The following is a 17,896-nucleotide window of genomic DNA, read 5'->3' on the forward strand; positions in this document are numbered from 1 at the left end:
GCTCCAACTGTCCATGTATATTTCTTGTTTACTGCATTTTGTGATGTTCATTTATGACTGCGGTCTGCTTTCATTAATGTGCTTACATTGGGCATTCTTGCACCTGCGTTGTCACTTCCCTTGAGGTGCATACCTAATGTTTGCTCTTTTGTTCTGGCTTTGTTTGATGGGGATGCACCAGGCTTTGGTATAACAGGTGTGGGAGTGGAGTAGGGTTATTGTTTTACTGTTTAAGTTTTGTTATATTGATACAATACCACCATTTTACAACTCACACTGTGCAGTCCAGGCACTCCCTTAGCCTTTGCCTGTAAAGTCCCATGTGCTTCACCACTCTAGGGACACCCTTGAGCTAGGTTTGACATGCATATCCTGGACTCTCCGAGGTCTAAACCACAGAAATAGGAAGCAGGTATCTTATCTTAACTGACAATGTAAAATTACCATTCCTTCAGGAAACTCACCTTTCTAGCCTGGAGGAATTCAGATTTATGTTCACCTTGAAAACAAACCGATTATTTTCATATTATAGCACTTAATTCAGAGGGCTATGCATCCTGATCCATAAGTCCTTACCATTTACATACAATGATCATGAGGCAGATTCTGGTGTAGATACATACTGGTCTCCGGCTCCATAGCCAGTAAAGTGGTTCTTTTCCTAAATATTTACATGCCCAACACTGATTCCCTTGAAATCTATCACACACTATCCGACCTGTTAGGACATCTACCTTCAGATCTAATCCTAATGGGAGGGATTTTATTCTGGCCTTCCACCATCCTGCTGCCGCCACTGGTCCTTCAGTTACTACCAAACCCTGCTCTCAATGTGCGCTACAAGACATTATTGACACCAACTTTCTGACTCATGGCACACCCGCTACCCCCATGTCAAGGGATATACCTTCTACTCAGCCCCATATGGCATTTGGACCCATATAGATTACTGGTTCATACCTCTGGCTGATGGACATCTGACACCTACCCCGCAGACTTTCCGATCATTTCCCATTTCGAATTGCACTGACAGTCCCATATCCTGACAGTACGCCACAACAATGGCATTTCCTACAAAATGCACTGCAGGATGCCATGCTCAAATCAGAACTCTTTGACATGATCAATGACTATTTTGAGTGGAATTTGGCTCTGTCACTCAACACTAAACACTTTGGGAGGCCTTTAAAGCCTACATCTGGGGTATTTGTATATCCAAACATGCAGGGGTCCTAAAGAGCATTCGCAGAGATCTGGCCAAAGTGGAGAGAGGATTCCAGACTATCGACTAGGATGTGAACTGACCTTTTGGGTAAATATGCCTAGGCCTGTTGCTGATGAGTGACTGGGATTCACCCTAGCAAGGCTGTTGCACCCCAACTACCAGAGCACCTACATATTAGCCTCCTCAACAAGAAAGACACAACTGCCATTGACAACATCAGTATAGTTTAGATATTCCTGAATTACTATCAGCAAGTATATACAACACTATTGTCTGACGACAATGGGAAGATAGGCTCCTACTTGTCCGAGATAGCAATGGTCTGGCTAACAGAAGTACAATGATAAATTCTTGGTATCCCCCATTGCCCAGAAGGATATCACTCAGGCAATGGATGCCTTTGGTGGTTCCAATGCCCCAGGCCTGGATGGACTTACAGGCAACTTTGATAAAGCCTTTAAGCATATTCTGGCCCGGCCTTACCAAGTTCTATGCTGAGTCCCTTGAGGATGGTGTGCTCCTGCCCACATTACGTGAAGTGGTATTCACTCTTGTTCTTAAAACTGGTAAGTCTGCCCATCTCTGCACTTCGTATAGACCCATGTCCCTCATCAACTATGATAATAAAATGTTGCCAAAGTTGTGGCAGCACGTTTGCCCCTACTCAAAGAACAAATAATTTCCCCACTGCAGACGGCCTTTGTGCCACATTGCTGTAAGGCCATACATCTCTGTACTATATTTGTAGTATTGTATTTCCCCAGCCCTCTCAGCTGCAATGGCCCCCCTGGATGCTGAAAAAGCTGTTCATTCACTGGAGTGGCCCTTCCTGAAGGCAACATTTAATAAATTGGGAGTACCCCGAAACTTTTGTGACGTCATCATGCTCCTCTTTGCTAGCCCAATGGCTCGGCTGAGAGTAAACAATCAACCTACTGGCGCTTTCCCTGTTTCAAGGGGCACTCCACAGGGATGCGCCCTAGCCTTCTGCTTTTTATCGTTGCCTAGATCCTATCATTCAACATCTTCAGGAATGCTATATGCAAAGGGGACTTCAGTTCCATAAAGGACCTCTCCTGGCTTCCGTCTACGCCAATGACATCCTTCTATTTGTACGAGTTCCCGCCACATATCTCCCTCCCATCATTTGTGAAACAATACACTTTGGTGCTCTGTCTGGTCTTTCCATCAACAGGAGTAAATCTGAGCCTCTCCTGTTCATAGATGCCACTGTCCCTGTGTGTTAGTATACCCCTTCGCTGGTGTACTGATCCCCCTAAGTACCACAGTATCACTCTACATAGGCAGAGGGAGAAGGCAATTCTCCACAACTATGGCCCTCTGGTTGACAAACTTACCACTCAGATTGGCAGATGGATTCTGCTGCAATTCTCCATTGCGGTACGGATTGCCATCACTAAGATGCTAGTGCCTCCACACTTTCTTTACCTGTTCATGTACATCCTGATTGCATTGACCAACTCTTTCTTCGCCACCTTGCACAGCATTTTAACCTGCCTTATATTTGCTGGCTGTCATCACAAAAATCAAGTAGGACACTCTAAACATTCCATACTCCATTGGCGGATTCGATACCAGATTTCCATTTACATTATCTGGTTGCCCATGCCATTTCTCCTATTACTGGCACCACCTTGATGCCAGGCTTCCCTACCTTAAACCAGAGCAGGTCCAAGCAACACATCTACGATTATCCTTACTCTTACCACATGGGTTGCCATGTGAACCCTCTGATATACTGACTGTCACCACAACATGCTGGGCATGGTCCAAACTCCGTAGGTATGTGGGCATCGACCTCCTATACTCAAAGAGTATCCTTCTTATGTACAATCCATGCCTACCAATGAACCAGGAAACACTGATAAAATGCACACTTTCAGCCTACCAGCTACCTACTATAGGTGACTTTTTCACGAATGGCAAAGTCGACATACATAATGCATTTGCATCTACAGGAACCCCTCCATGGATAAATCTGTTTTTCATCACCTTCGCAACACCTTACGTGAAAAAGTGCCAGCGCACCCAAAGGAACCCGCTGAATTTCTTCCCCTCACTTTAGTGATATCATCTACCGAAAGTGGCAAGTGGGTATCCCGCCTATATCACTCCTGTCTTGCACTCAAACAGACGCATGCGCTGACATGCCAGGAGGCCTGGGAGCATGACCAGGAGTACTCTATCCCTGAGACGACTTGGTCGTATTGCTGCACACAAACTGAATAGTCTCCACTAACAGTAGGTACAAGCTTGTTCATTACAAGTACCTCCACCAGCCGTTTACCACTCTCAAGACCCTAGAATGCTTTGACCCCCTCACGATCACATTGCTGCCCCAAATGTGAGGTTTACCATACCAACATCGTACATCTCACTTAGAATTGTACTGTTATTCAGGTTTTTTGGGCTGCTATATTTGCTTTGAATTTTTATTATGCTAGAGCATACTATTGATTCCGATACACTCATGGCACTTCTATGTCAAACCCTTGAGCTCTGGATTTGAGCTCTGGACTTCGACAATTTACTGCCATGGTCTTGCTCTTTGTTAAGTGAGGCATAGATCTCCTCTGGGGCAGGAGCAAAGCAACCACCACTAATGATTAGCTGAAAGACGTGCAATAACGTGATGCAAACAGTGAACTCTATGCTTCACTGCAGACACCAATCTCCAGGCCTGAAGACATTTGGGCACCCCTCCAAGCATACTTCTTGGAATCTGATGCCCCAGATTCTGCCACTAATTAACTACGCTGCTTTTTCACCTCATGTCAACCACAGATTGCTCACCTGATTTATTGTTTTTAACAGTGCCAAGTACTTCCTTGCAGGATATATTGTTCATTGTAGCTGATGTAATGTATGCAAGTCTTTCTTCCAATTTTGCTGAAGCATGTTTTTTTGTTACCTGAAAATAAATAAATACATAAAAAAAATATATTGCTAGTGTAGTTTACATTGTTGAAATGCTAATTAAAATGTACTTAGTGCAGGTCAATAAATATGAGAAAATTCAGAAGTGTGGTATGTATAAAACTATGTTAAATTGCTATGGAGTTATTCGAGAGTGCGACTCATGTTCCATAAACTCAGCATGATCTTTAGTTGCACTCAGGAACAATGTGTTGCTGGAAAAAAGATACATTTGAAGCTGATGGGCAGCAATAATATCAGAGAATGAGACACAGTATAGTGGTACAAATGGGCAAATGTCTCATCATCTAATTAGTAAGGCTAGTGATTTGATGAAGGAGATTTCCACGGTTTCTGACAGATATCCACTGAAACCAGAGCCAAGGGAATGGGCTTGGCAGAATGAGAGGAGAAATAAAGACTGTTGATCTTGACTCTAGTTTGACACTGTGAAAAGGAATGTAAGGTTTAGGAAAAATGAGAGGCTGGTAAAGTATACTACTCGTCATTTTTCACTGACCTCTTTAGACAGGGATGAGCCTCGAGGAGTTCTTACTTCTGGCTCTTGGCACTCAATTCCCACTGGGCTTGGCTCACTCTAGGGATATTGGCAAGTGGGGTGTTTGACTGGGGCTGTACACCTGTCAAACGGTAGTGCTGGTGTCCTAAGGGGAGATGAAATGGGACATAAACCCTTCACAGTTCATAAGGGCAAAAAGCTCCTGTTATCTCAATTTTCATTATTAATACCGACCATGAAAAGAAGGCTTCTTGATCCTTATGACATTTCAGTTTCAGCCAGGAGTTGTCAAAAAAGGGGATAACAGGCTTGTGCTGGCCAAGTGTTCATGCCAACTTTTCTTTTTGATCCTTTGATGTTGGCTTTTCCAATTATTGTGAAGCAGAATAAACACTCTTCAGAATGTTCACCACTAATTGTGAATGTGAGCTGGGCTTACATCACTGTGAGCAAGTCAATGTTTCCTTACTGATGATGTGTTGTTGCAATAATAATCTTTCTCAAAATGAGAGGAGTCAAAGACATTTAGTTTTATGTGCTTGGCATGGGACTCCATGGGGTGAAGCTACCATCCATGGAATTATAATTGAACACCTCTAAATCAGAATGCTTCCCGATTTCTGACCATCAAGGCTGACAGCCACAGGTGGGGAAAGCTAGCAGGTTGCTAGAACTAGCCCCCGTGAGAGTTCAGAGAAGCTCACCTGTGTGGTATGAGCTGCCCCTCCCATGATAGTCTTATTAGGTCTATCAAAAGCCCCCTTCCCTACCTAAGGCTGGATGCCTCCAGACTGGGGAGGAGTTACAGACTCTTCTGGGTTGACCAGCTCAAAGAAGCCCCAGTCAGAGGTCAGTGAAGCCGGCATACATGTCCAGGGCCTGTTCCTCGAGGCTAGGGATTTGGATACTGGTCATAGAGAGAACAGATTGCTGCCAGACAGGGAGGAGAGTTGCACTCCTCCGGGGTGTTGAGATCAGACAAGACTACAGTGAGAGCACAGATGCCTTGGGCCAGATCCTCAGGACCAGGGCTCCAGGCACCACCCACAGCCACCTTCTGTACACACGGAAGGGTGCTGTTAGATAGGGGAGGAGTCTTATGCTGCTCCAGGTTGATAATTCCCATGTGGATGCTTGAGGCTTGGTCTCCAAGGCCCGGTTTACAGGCACCAGTAAGGGCTGTCTTCCCTATTCTCTGGAACAGGGCTCTAGAACTGGGAAGAGCCAATTTCCTTGGACAGGGCCGAGTGCTGTAAAACCAGGGAGGACTCTACTGCTACTCTGGGGTGCCAAGTTCTGACTATGCCACCCCAGTATGGACCCAGCCATATGCAAATCAGTCTTGACCCTGCTCCTCATGGAAACAGTCCAGCACGTACTGCAAGGCCAGGTACTCCCTGGACCACACACAAGCATTCTGGGACTGGTTTTAGGCCACCACCCTTCATCAATAAGGCTAAGTTAAATCCAGTGGAACAATGAGCAAGGGATCACTGTCTGGGCATACCCTTGGCCACTTAGGGTGAACATAGCAAACAGAACAAGATAATGAATGGAGTGCTGAAACTGTTCACTACTCCCCCCCCGCCAGTCAAGAGATCTGGGTTTAATCCATCATTCATTTGCTCACTATGCCACCCCAGTTTGGACTAGCCATATGAAAATCGGTCTTGACCCAGCTCCTCATGGGAACAGTCCAGCACGTATTGCAAGGCAAGTACTCCCTGGACTGGACACAAGCATTCTGGGACTGGTTTTAGGGCTCCACCCTTCATCAGTAAGGCTAACTTAAATCCAGTGGAACAATGAGCATGGGATCACTGTCTGGGCATACCCTTGGCCACTTAGGGTGAACATAGCAAACACAACAAGATAATGAATGGAGTTCTGAAACTGTTCACTACTCACCCCCCCCCCCCCAGTCAAGAGATCTGGGTTTAATCCATCCTTATTTTGCTCACTATGCCACCCCAGTTTGGACCAACCATATGCAAATCGGTCTTGACCCTGCACCTCATGGGAACAGTCCAGTCCGAACTGCCAGGCCAGGTCCTCCGTCCTTTTTCACCCAAAGTGATCCGGGTATGCCCACACGCCTGTCCCGGGCTCACTGTGACTCTGGATTCAAGCTAGCCTGGCTGTTGAAGGATGATACCCCAAAACTGGTCCCAGGATGCATGTTTCTTGTCCATGAGGAACCTGGCTTGGCAGTTTGGGCTGGATTGTTCCCACGAGGTGCAGGGCCAAGACTGGTTTGTATATGGATCGGTCTAAACCGGGGTGGCATGGTGAGCAACAGAATGATGTATTTAACTCAAATCTCTTGACTGGGGTGAATGTTTGATTTGTTCTGCATTCCATCCATCATTTGTGTGTATTTTGCTTTCTTGCCCTAACTGTGCCTTGTATGCTCAGACGTGGGTCCTGGGCTTACTGCGCCACTAGATTCAAGCTAGCCTGGCTGATGAGAGATGATATCCCATAACTGATACCAGGATGCTTGTTTGTGATCCAGGAATGGCCTGGCTTGGCATTTTGCGCTGGACAGTTCCCATGAGGAGCAGGGTCAAGAATGGTTTGTAGATGGATGGGTCTAAACTAGGGTGGCATGGTGAGCAAAAGAAAAATGGATTTAACCCAGATCTCTTAATTGGAGGTGAATGTTTGATTTGTTCCGCATTCCATCCATCATTTGTGTGTCTTTTGAAAAATATTGCTAGTAAAAATATTATGATCCTATACTTAGAAAGTATAATACAAAAATATAACATACAAAAATATTGTTGGCAAGAATATTGACCGGATAATATTCAGAAAATCGTCAGAAGACACTGGCGTATTCTTAATCACAGCAATGATAAGATTGCGCAGCCCTTATTCGCATTCAAACGGGCAAGTAACATCCAAAATCGTCTGGTGCATACTCGCCCCAAAGAAATCCAAGGAAAAACTGGGGAAACCCTATCGAACCTCCCTCCTGTTGTGGGGCACCACCCTTGTGGTATCTGCTCCGTCTGCCCTCAGACAAAACACTCCAGGGAAATAGATATAGGTACGAATAGACCATGGGTACAGAGTAACTTTAGCAACTGTAACAGCAACAATCTTATTTACATGTTGACATGCACTTGCTCTATTCGGTATGTGGGGATGACTACTCGAAAAGTCCGCATACGAATGTTAGAGCATAAGAGCTCTTTCCGCTGCAAGAAGTCTCTGACTAAACTCACGAGACATTTCCTAGAGAAGCAACACCATGAAACTGACTTCCAATGGACTGTTCTGGAAAAGCCCTTTATACCTGGGCATATACCCCTACAAACAAAACAACCTGCTACTAAAATATAACTTACTATTTCTAGGAATAACATTTAAATATACAATATATTAACACACTAAAACAAAATAATGCAATAATTCAACAAGTAACATGACTAAAACAATAAAAAATTATATGTACAATAATGTACATTGAACAATTAATTACCATTAAGTTTAAATTGCTTACATTTTGAGTTACTTCCAACTAATCCCCTACAATCCCTACAATGAGCAACTAAAGCTAAGTACTAAGAGTAAAATAAATATATAAATGCAGATTGAACTAAATTACAAAAAAATATATAACAAATAGACAATTAACATAATAAAAAATTAAATAAATAATAATTTACAATTAAAAACTAATTACCATGAAATGTATTTGATTGACATTTTAACTAACTTCCCAACCTATTCACCTTCAAACCCAATAACCCACCACTACACTTTAAATAGCGAGATTAAATTTAAAACGAAATTATTGGAACACTTAAAATTACTATATATTGAAAAACTAATAACATTTATACTAACAATGCTAACAACTAAATGTAATATATTAACTAAAACACATTAAATGAATTAACACATGATAATTTTTGCAGCTATATTAAAGTAAAAGATATTATTAACTAGGTTGTTTCCCCAAAAAAACAATATTACAGCTAACGATATTCTGCATCATGATATTTTGCTTTGCTAATATTTTTTGACAATATTTATGTACCACAATTTTTAAAACTCGATATTTTGTTCAAATACAGTAATAACAGTTCATATGGTCTTGTCCCATTTTTCTATGCTTTAAAGTTTTCACGTAAACGCTGGTATGTCGACCACCAAAAGATGTACAACACAGGGTCCACCTCTGTAAACTGATATATTTTTCTTGTAGTTCACGACATCCTTTTTTCCTGAGCTGTGTGGAACACCACAATAATAATTGAAATAAAATCAATACCATATCACAAATAAAGGATGGTATTTATTCAAATTTGTATGACCACTAACTCCATTCAACAAATTCAGTGCTTTACAATGCTGAGCAAATAGATGCTGTCTTTAGCGTTGGATTGCATCACACAAGCGCCGGTTTAAACCTTAAGTAAATGTGGGTCGGAATATTGCAGCTCACTGCAAACACCTATATATTTTTTCAACAATCCTTTTTTGCAAGGGTCAAACAGTTATCAACTTACAAATGTCACTAACCTTTCCCAGAAGGGATAATAACCAAATCGGTCATGATTCGTACTAAAAATTGACAGTTCAACATCAGGACAGAGCTGGTCTATTACCCTTTCAGTAAGTAAAAATAGCTTTTATTTGAATATGATTTCTATTACCCTTAATATGTACTCTAAGGTGCACAGTTCATGTCCCCTATACATATGGAAGAGTTTCTACAAGCTGAATTGACTGTCACTTTTTGTTTCCAGATTCTGAGGGGGCTTTAAGTTCAAGAGCCAGAGAGTAGAGCGTTTGGCCTAAGGAAAATCAGACTCCTCCCAGAAAACCCCTAGGCCTCTTTGTGCCTGGCCTTGTTTAATTAATAATACACTGGGACACTCAGAATTCTAAATTTGCCACAGAGGTTTTCTTGATAGTAGGACCTAGTAAAACAATTTATAGAAAAGGACAGATTTTTAATTTGGAGTGTGCCAAGATCTCAGATCTTTCCAAGACTTCCAAAATATTTCTAATGATAGCAACTGTCTTTTCGTATTTGTTTCTCCTTCAGTCTGCAGTGGTTTAATTGCACCCTCGGAACCCAATACTCCTGCATCATAACCTGCGTTGCAACTTAATATTGTATTATATTTCGCACTTGTAAAGGGCTTTGCTATCTCTAGTGTGACCTCAAGGAGCTAAGTTGACAGGCTGTTAAACAATTTATCATCTGTCCTTATACATATACTACTTATATGTTTTGAAATCAATATTTTCAATTCCCACAGAGAGCTCCCTAAATCGAGTTTCTCAAGCCATACAGAAATGTAAATACTTAATTACTATGGGTGCTTTTATGTTTAATCGGATGCTTCATTTTAAAGAAGCTATACCTGACTTATTGCTAAAGTTGAATATTGTGCCTGGCCTCAAATTCATATCCCACGCATTTGATTCAAAATGACTCAAGCTCGGTACAGCGGCTGGGGCAGTTTTTAATATACCAAGAGCCTCTGGGAAAGGGATCATCGCCACTCTTTTAAACATTGACACTGCTCAGGGCTTTCCTGTCTCTATATATGGATCCGTGGCCATCATAACATGTTTCCCCTCCTTGTTGAGGAAAACCGCATATGTCAGAGGCTTCTGTATCTTCCCCCATCTAGCTCTAGTTGTATCATGCATTCTGAGCTAAATTGACAGTACATATTGGATAAAGTCAACTTGGTTCCCTTGTTACTGTGTGTTAGTGTGTGGCTTAATCCAGAACCATCTCTACGTAGAGATGTTATTATGAACTGTCTCAGTTTGGACAAGGGCTGTACAATCCCATGGCTAGATTATATCTCAAAACCCTTTGTGCAATGGGACTGTCCACCCTGATCACAGCCCCTTTCAGCATTAAGAGATGACAAGTTAAGGGTCGAGCACCACTTCTTAGAGTTTTGCCAAACAAGAAGGCTGCACTCTGAATTATTGAAGAGTTCTGTACAGAGTTTTTATAGATCTTCTGCATCTGCTGAAACAGTCCTGTATCTGCCTTTAGACCTCCCGCATTGGGAACGATCTCTGCTCTTCTACTTTAGAGCAGGAACGGTCTGGCGGCTCCTGTGTTCTGTAGGAGGACTGCAGCGCTTTCGGGGTATGTGCTCCATCCTGCCCTTGTGATGGCTCAGCAGAACAAATGTTGCTGAATTTCATGTTTTTTGCAAATGTTTTAGTCCTTTGTTTTCACATTTTCTAAAACCACTAATACACAACTTGGACCATCGGAAATTTAAAGAAGCGCTATTCCACGTGCAACTGTCGAACAGCCATGAGATATGCTCGTTCATCAAAGTGAGCTGCAGAAAATCAGCTTACCCTCACCTGTTGTTACAATCAAGAAATCTACCTCTATTGGCAAGTCTTGGTAGTATTTTGCTAGCAGCTTCTTACTTGTATGCCAATCTGTTATTGTTGCTGCCATGCCAAATAGCTGCACTTTATGGATAACATATGTGTTTTGTATTTATTTTATTTTATTGTATATTTTTATCATTTCTCCTCTTGTTGATTTAAATTAAGGAATGCACTTCTATTGAAAAGCTTAGGCAGTATTTGTTAGCTGTTCCTTAACCGCATGCCAATCCGCTTAATAATCCTGCTTTACCAATTTACTGCACCTTACTGTTTTTACACAGTTTTTAGTATTAATCTATACCAAGTGTATGTTTTTTTATCATGCCTTCTTTTTTATGGCCATATTTGGCTGACTAAAGATCTTCTAATTGATCGATTCAAATATCAAGGCATATAGTTTTGTATTTTAGATGAGAGAAAAGAGATTTTGAACAATTCATTACTCAATGGGCATTGAAATGTTGGTCTATTGAGTAGATCCCTCTTGGATAAAGATCTGTGACACACTTCTACAGACAAGATCACTCATCCACTCTTACACACTCAAAAACAGTAACATGCTAACATAAACACAGTTTTGCTTACTCTTTGCCCATGCCCCTTCTCACTTACATACTGAAAGGAGATGGCGATCCTGGCTTCTGGCTCAGTGGATCTCAGATAGTTCTCATTCCTGTTTCTGCGACGTCTAATGGTGGATATTTGAGGCCTGCAGCATCCCAACATGGCGCTACACATAATGATGACATGGGCAGCTGTGTCTTTCCTGAGACCAGAGGAAGCTTAAGAGCGAGGGACAGAACCGGGGCTACAGGGGACAAGACAAAGGCTAGATAGGCAGCAAGCATGGGCTGTAGGGGACAACACAAGTAAAAAGTAGTCAGTTATGGTAGGGACACATGCCTGCTGCAATAGCTGCATCATACTTATCACGGTACAACACTGAACTAAACACAACCTCTCATTAGCTGTGCCTCTGTGCTTTCTATCAATGAGAGGAGGTGGAGTGTTTGTGAGGGCAGGGCTCAGCTACTGGCAGAGCTCAGGATGAGTCCCGGAGCACTCATGAAGGAGAGAGAGAGAGAGAGAGAGAGGGAGAGAGAGAGAGAGAGATATCATACTTAACAGGTATTGATAGATTGCCAAGAGACATCGTAGAGGAGAGCAAATCTTGAAATATCTGTGTGATATGACATATTCCACGGTATTGACAAATACCAACCTATGTTGTGTATGCATACCCCTATTAGTCTCTTGGAGACTGATCTTATTCAGTTGCCATGCAGAGCTCACCCATATTTTACAAAAAATATATTTGATCTCTTCAGATGATTCACTTCTAATTTCGGCCAACCTCTCCTGCTTGCATGAATAAGTTAAAAGAAAATAAGCAATACACCTTGCCACCATTCCATAGCACCTTCTCCCAGATACAAATACAGGCATAATTAAGTTGTATCATAGACAGCTCAATCGAAATATAACTCAGATTTTCGCTGAGTTAATCCATGAACTCCAGACAGAAGAGCACCAACTGGTCCTATCTGCAGTTTACAATTAACTCCGAGAAATTTTAAGTTATATGTATGCACTTTGTTTAGACAGTGCAAATGCAAATAGGTGTTTCGTTCTACTCTGAAACAGTGCAATTGTTTATTATATGACCCTTCCCCACATGCCCCAACTCAGAGTGGCCTGCCTTTGCTTCTGCTGATCAGTTTCCTTTTCAAGTAGAGCCTACCAGGAAGCACAGCTCTCTGGTTGTGAATGACAAATTGGGGAGTTTAGGAAGAAAGTATTCAATAGGTTGCTTTGTCCACCTTGTGTTTGTCCCTCCCCTGGAGCACTGATAATCTACTTGTGTCCTTCCACTTCTCACCTTTAGGGAACTCCACAAGAGTTTACGTGTTGTCCTGCTGTCTCTTTAGTGTGCTTATTTCTCCTTCTCCACAGTATCTTTTGCGGTCTCTCACCAGAGTGCTGCTCCCTGACCCCATTATGATGCCCTCGGCCCATGTGTCTGTCTCCCCCCCCCCATTGCTTTCTTGTCCAACTGCTTCTCCTCACAGCTCCCCATTTCTCTCTCTCATCCATTTGCTTCTCTCCCACAGAACTCCACGTTTCTCTCTGTCTTGACCGTTTGGATTTCTCTACTCCCCAAATATGCCCTCTGTGTTGCATCCCCCAAATGCTCCCTGTAAATTGTTTCCCTTCACCCGTGCCCCTGTGTTTTCCCCCACCTTCACCGCTATATTGCTTCTCCACGTGTCCCCCGTTGCTTCTGCTCAGTGTTACTTCAAACCCCACCTTTTGCGAGGTTTTCATTTTTATTTACAAATCCAATCAGTAAATAAAATGAAAAACAAAGAACCAGCAAAATTTTGCAGAAGGTCGCCTGTGTGATGGGCGCCTCTACAAAATGGAACGGTCAGCTGCATCATAACCTTTATTTAATTCTTATTTAGCCCTGTTGCATATGTACAACATTGCTCAAAACCACTGACAAAGCCAATAGGTTTCAAAGGCGAGATCTTTTTACTTCGCTAATGCTTTTTTTATTACTTTCTGCCGTTTGGCCACTCTTCCCGACCTTAAACTCCCCGATCATCTCTTCTTGAGCTCACTTTAATTTTTTTTTTTAAACGAACATCTGGTTTATGAACTTTCCCCTTTTTATCGGAAAACCATATTTTCAATCATGACTTTCTAGTACTTCTATTACATATTCTTGCAAATTTAAATTATTGATGCGCTTTGATTGGACCCTTAGTTGAGGAGCCTAGGCACTAGGAGAAAATAAATAAATATATCTGAGTTTGTGATAAATAGAAGTAGTTAGTTCACTTGATTTCTATATCATCTGTGCATATAGAAAACAATGACCTCTTTTCTAAATAACTTTATCATCCTTTTAGAGCTATACAGCTCTATAAAGCCCATACAAACTATTAACCCCATCGACGCTCATGACGAGCTCAGCTCGTCATGAGTTACGCCTGTCGTACGCTCATGACGAGCTGAGCTCGTCATGAACCGCGGGTTTTTTAAAAACTCACTGCACAGCGGGAAAACGCATAGCGCGCATGAGGTTAAAAAAGGTCATGCATTCCTGCCCCGTAATCTTTCACTTCAGGAAGCTGTCATCCATGACTGTATCCATGGTCACAAGTGGCACTGTCGTGGTAGCACTGACAGCATGAGCTGTCAGTGTCATGCCTTTTTTCAACTGTACTCCTCAGTGTGCCCAGATCCAAGTGAACCGAATGTAGAAATTTCTAAAGGACCACCTATGTAATCAGAAGCATATTTATAAGAATGGTGGAGCAGGACAGCACAGCAAGTCTCCTTGCTGCGCTTCACAGAGCCAATGGGAAAGGGCAGGAATGCACCATATTTATCCAATGCGGTGCATTCTGGTCTTTTCTCCCTGTGCTGGTGTCATTTCGGCAGCCTAAAACCAACACAAGCACCCTTGCACCGTGGTGCAAGGGTCCCTTTTTTGTAGGCAGGATTGTTTTGTGCAGGAAAGGGCACCTTCATGCACAGACACAATCAATAGAGGAGTTTTTTTCTTTTTATGTGAAATGCAGTATGCAGGACACATAGAAAGAGGAAAAGAACAGGAGAAATAAAGGCATTTCTCCGTGTTACGCCTCACCTCAGAAAGCACAAGAAGTTTACGATCTGGGAATGCTTCCAAATCCATGGGTGTTGCGTGGGAACACCCACAGCAACACCCATGGAACCCCTCCCTTGCGCAGAGTAATGCAATCCAGAGATTTGCTCTGCCTTGCCTTACTCCATATCTATGAGGCACTTCAAAGACACACAATGTGGGTTCGTGTGGCCTCATAAATATAATTTAGTGGTTTGCGCCACCATTGTGTCACAAAAGTGATGCAACGGGGGTGCGTAAATATGCTCCTCAATGCGTATTTTGCATACCTGTTTCCTGCAAATGGGCTGGGGAATTAGGGCTATTTTTCGTTCACCAGTGTGCCCAGCGCCAAATGCAAGGACAACCATTAATTGCGTGGTAACTGTTAAACTTTGAAAGGGTTAACTATCCTGAATAACAGTGCGCGAGGGACCTGAATCAACTAGGTTGTCACTCTGGGGTGGACTTCCAGGGTTGGTTCTCTATTCGAGATATTTTCGATTTTTTTTCTCTAAATGGTGAGTTTTGCAGCACATAGACTGGCTAATAATCCAGAGATGCTGAAGGAATACTAAAGAAAAATTCCAAAGCTTTCATGGTGTGTCATATAAACATTTCCAAAACCAGACACCATGGGGGGGTTCAGCATCCTCAGAAAAAAAAACGTTTAAAACATTGTGTGAAAAGAGTGCATTTTCTAGTAATAGTTGCTTACTGGCACGTCTTGCCACATAGCTGAAGTGATTACAAAAACGGGTATACACCATTCCTTTACAATTTTACATGGCCTATCATTTTTCGTCTAGGAATAACTTTACCTCTATGTCTTTTGCATTCAATAAAAACAATAATCTATAAAATAATAAAACATAACTTAGGTGATCTGTGAATCTGCCACTTTCAACACTGCTCAGTTGTAGTGGCATTCCACAGACCCCTTCAGCCTTTGTTGACAGTGTCATTTACATTTTGGATCATCCCACAGGGCAGCCCTTCATTGATTGTTGTGTCAGGTCATTGAGTGACATTGTGTTGCCTGTTTACTTTGCAGTTTCCGTAGGGAATGGGAGAAGCAAAGAGGTCCACCTTCACAAGAGAAGCGGTGACTTCACAGCAAGAGCGGGAAGTGCGTTGACAGCATATGTGCTACAGTGCATTAAAGAAAACTATTAGCAGCCTCCAATTTAATTAGACCTCACTTCATTTCTCCAATACGTCTCTGTAGCACTTCTGTAAATGAACACACGCTGATTAGAATGTCCCAGATGCAAGAAGCTGGCCCGCTTTGCTGAATATAATATCCTTAGACTTAAACACATCAGCAGGCTTCCTAGCAACATATTGTGTTGATGCTGCAACGAGGAATACCTGGACTTGGAGTAATGAAGATTACTGGTAAGTAACTGGGCCATTGCCTACTCATCCGTCTTTCTCTGGCACGTCCTTACTAAATGAGGAAATGAGCCCACGCTGAGAATCCTTGATTTTGAAAAATAAGGCAAATACAAGTGATAATGCTGCACCAAAGCTTAATATGTGAATGAACAGAAAAACATTATACATTAACCTTTATGCACTGCTAATAGAACATGTGACCCAAAATCAGTCAATAAGGATCCTCCAACTTGCAACATTCAATGTGACATGAAAGTGTGTGTGAGGTGGCTCATGTAGCCGATGAACAAATGTGAGGCTCCTTTAAACGCAGCTGATGCAGTTCTACTCCGGAAATAATTTATAAAACCATGTCACCTTTCACTGAAGTACAAAATCATACATCTACTCATCAGTGGGGCCCATAACACTGCGAGTTACTCACAAAACAGCTTCCATCCTACTTCATGGATCGGTGAAATTCAAAGGAGAGCTGCTGTATCATAGCGAAGTGTCTAAACTAAAGCTGAATATTTATACTATTTACACCTGCAGTTTAAATGAGTTTTACCATGGTTGTATTAACAAGACATTTTTTTCAGACACACCACCGTTAGGACAGATTAATCTGCTAGTAAAAAATTAGGCGTAGAAAAATACAAGACCAGCTTAATTCTCCATTTATCTAATTTTTAATAAAAGCAAAGTTCGGCATATCTAACAGTTTATTAGCTTTATTTCTTTCTTTATTCAAAGTGACTTTGAAAACGAACATTTTTATTTCAAATAGTCATTTTCATTTATTTTAAAGATTCAGAAATAGACATTATTATTTAGATTTCAGAACACAAAATATTAGGAAAAGACAGATAGTTCTCAAAATTCATTTGCTCCTAACTTCCCTAACTGATAACCTCATCTAAAGCTCAGTTCTCATTCAAAGAAATAAAAACATTTATTCAAGAAAGTCTTACATCTCAGGAAATCAGCATTCCGACAGCATCTCAGGAGGAAATCGAAGAGGAGTGTTTTCTTAAGGAAAATCATGACTTTATATACCTTTTTCACTAACTTTATCTATCTACAAAAGTAACTATCGGCACAAACTCGGATTCTGATTGGACACATTTTTGTGGATGAGCATCACCTCATCATTCTAACATTCACTTTCCGTTGTGTCGGCTACATTTTAAAGAGTCCTTTGTTTAAGAAAGTCTTTGGCCTAGTCACATCCTCAACTAGCAACTCCAAGATCTTTTCCCATGTTCAGTAACTCAAACGTCCATTCTTTTTGGCAGTCATCAGGACTTCCAGGACATGATGGCCTTGAACCGATTTCGTTCATGCACAAGCAGCTCGTATTCAAACTCAGACTTGGTCTGCGCATGCTCAGTTTGTCTTCTATTCAGAGTCAACAGAGCAGCCATATTTTCACTAGGCCTCATAGGCCAGAATGGGAACTATCATAGAAACAAACACAAGTAAATATTAATTATGGAACTATAGCCCTTCTGTTTACCTCCCCCATACTAAGGTTTCCCTGTTAGTTATTACCTGGCAAACAAGCAACATTTAAGCAATTTATACTCACTTATCCTTTGGTTTCTGCCACAAATACATGCACAAAAAGCACATTTATGCCACTTATGTTTATTTCGAAGTTTTGCATTATTTCACATCACGACAACAACATTAATTAGTTAGTTATATTTTTGCCATATAGGCAGAATAGTATTTCCACGGGTATTTATGTGTGTATTCTATACTATGCTGATTAGTGTTTTCCACA

Source organism: Lissotriton vulgaris, chromosome 6 (assembly GCF_964263255.1).
Source record: "Lissotriton vulgaris chromosome 6, aLisVul1.2, whole genome shotgun sequence".
NCBI lineage: Eukaryota > Metazoa > Chordata > Amphibia > Caudata > Salamandridae > Lissotriton > Lissotriton vulgaris.